Genomic DNA, 2,987 nt, shown 5'->3' with positions numbered 1-2,987 from the left:
TCGTGGCGCCATGATTCTACGAACGAAACAACTCTCGCATAGAAAGAAAACCGCGTAGAGCGCTTCCAGGTTGCAAGACATCATGCTAAGCCACAGAGTGGCACCTCAGGAATAGTTAGTGGAAGTCAAACATGCACCTACCCAGCACCAAACTGAATTGATTTGCATTCACCGCATTGCCCCCCCCCCCATCAATCTCGCTTCTTAATGACTTCACCAGAAATAACAGAGTAGCTCCTCGTAATGCATGCACGCACATGCCATTATGTACCAACTTTGGACTCGATATCGTGCGAGCACGCATGTTACTTCCTTAACTCGCCGAAAGGAACCAAATTAGCTGCGGGTGGGGAGAGAGACAATGAAAGTAGAGGCCTAGCGCGAGGAGACATTAGTAGCAGTTTCTGCGCGTTTCACGTACACAAGTCGTGCGGCTCGATCGTTCCGAAAACCACACATACATCGCTAATCAAGCTACCCGCTTCATACGTGCTGCTTGAAGGTTACCTTCTACATTACATACACACACATCCACATTGAATTTACGCTCGCAGTGGGAGCAACATATTATATACATATATACAAATAATAACCTTCTTAATACGCTCTTGATATATATATTATACATGATACACAATATACATATAAATACACCTCCACGCACGCATGGCGTACGAACGCAATGGATACATACACCACGCGCACACACACGCGCGCGCGCACACGCCACACACGCCACGCACGCACGCACGCCACGCACGCACGCACGCACACACACACACACACTCACACACACACTCACACACACACGTACACGTATGTAGTATATGTACGTACGTATGCACGCATGTACGCACGTACGTATGTACGTGTGTGCCTATGTGTGTGGGCGTGCGTGCGCATGTATATGTGTGCGTGCGTGCGTGCGACGTACGTAAGTATGTTTATATATATATATACATATATAATGTATATATTATACATAAGAGCATACTTCCTGTCGTGCACGTACATCTCTTTTACATCTGACAGGTTCCCCGAGTTCCACACACTACTGCTTGGTAAAAGTGAAATGTTCCACTTAAGGCTGAAAACCATTTACTCTTGATAAATCAATAGGAGGCAATCAGAAAGGCATGGCTGTGCACAGAGTGATGGCACAGCACGCGCACACACGTACAGCAGAGTGCGCCTGTGTGCGGGTCTGCATAGATCCGTTAAAGCTGCTGTATCAGCAAATCAGAGTCAGAGCAACGGGCCTTGTGGCCACATTGCGGTGATTGCTGTGCGGTTTAAGTCACCGCGTGAAAAAAATCAAGCGCGCGCGCAAAAAACTTTGTTTCATTGAAATTCCATTGTTTCCAGGGTTGCCAGATAGTCGACAGACTTCACGGCCAAACACACGCCATCTCACGGCCAAATTCGGTCAAACTTTTTTCCAATATCGGCCAAAATTCGGCCAAATTCTAATCGGATCGGCAGATAATAGTGGCGAGATGGCGGTGTATACAAAATAACGAGATGCTACACCATCGTAGACTGGTACTCGCTCCCACCTCTCGGCTTAGTTACTCGATTGGATCGAGATACCCATCGAGTAATCGAGGTGGGAGCGAGTACCAGTCTAACACCATCGTTGCAGATCGTTGCAAAAATGTAATCTTTTCACAAATTCGGCCAAAATTCGGCCAAATATAGTTTGGCCGTGACTTTTTATATGTTACGGCCAGGCGAATTTTTATACGGCCAAAATTCGGCCAAATATAGTTTGGCCGTGACTTTTTATATGTTACGGCCAGGCGAATTTTTATACGGCCAAAATTCAGCCAAATATAGTTTGGCCGTAACTTTTTATTTTTTACGGCCAGGCGAATGTTTATACGGCCAAATTTGAGGAATTTGGCCGTTTTTGGCAACCCTGATTGTTTCAATAGCAGCCTGACAGCCCGTGCCTGCAGCAGTGCAGCACACCCTCAGCCTCTGCAGCAGACACACTAGAAGGGTGAATACTACATAAGGCCGCCGGCACACGTTGATACGTGACTACAGGGAGAGAAAGGAAAGCCTGTCGACCGCTCTGTTAGAATTAATTATCAAATTGACAAAATAATAATTGTAATGAATCCACAGCAGCACTTTATCCACGAAAGGAGAGCTGTCATTCTGTCGCTGTTCGTAGCTCATGTTGTCTGCGTGTATGAAGGCAAGAACAGGCACCCAGAGAGATTACCGTTCTATAGTCCTACGGGTCATTGGTCCTACGGGTCATTGGTCCTACGGTGCACGCAGGCACACACGCGTTTTTGTCTTAAATTTTTTGTTAAATTTAAATTTTTAAATTTTGGTTACAAATTTTATATAATAAAATAATATAAAGAATATAATCAATCTAATAATCAAATAATATAACAGTCATATAATCCGCCTTAGTTACCACTCATATTTTATGTGATCGCTGATATATCTTTTCCACTACATTGTATATCTGCGTGAGTGATAATGACAGATTGTGGTGGTTCAGGTTCAGGTGTGAATCTGTCGTTATGCAGCCCTGGTAGCATCTATGGATTGTAATTAGACTAGACGTATCGTTACCGTCAAAACAACCGTTAAAAAAAATCAGACACGTTCAAATTTCGTCTCCCCAGCGCAGCGATGCGAGAGCATATAAGTTATCATGAGAAGATGTCCGCGGTAAAGATACCATCAGATTTGCGGTCACCGCATTTCTCATCGTGCGTATACTACCCGACGTACTATCATCGTGATGTGTGGCACGTAAACACAAACGCACCGCCACGGCTACAGTCGCGACTCGTCATCAAAGCCCCCGGCCGGCACCTCGTATCTCCAGGATTCGTCTGCGAGCTTGGGCAAACACCTGATAGCGGGAGATGCGCAGCAACGTGGTGCACCGGTGTGTGTGTGTTTGTGTGTTTGTGTGTGTGTGCGTGCGTGCGTGCGTGCGTGCGTGTGTGTGTGTGTGT

The sequence above is a fragment of the Priapulus caudatus genome, unplaced genomic scaffold, assembly GCF_000485595.1.
Source record: "Priapulus caudatus unplaced genomic scaffold, Priapulus_caudatus-5.0.1 Scaffold801, whole genome shotgun sequence".
Taxonomy (NCBI): Eukaryota; Metazoa; Priapulida; class Priapulimorpha; order Priapulimorphida; family Priapulidae; genus Priapulus; species Priapulus caudatus.
This window is presented reverse-complemented; position numbering follows the sequence as displayed.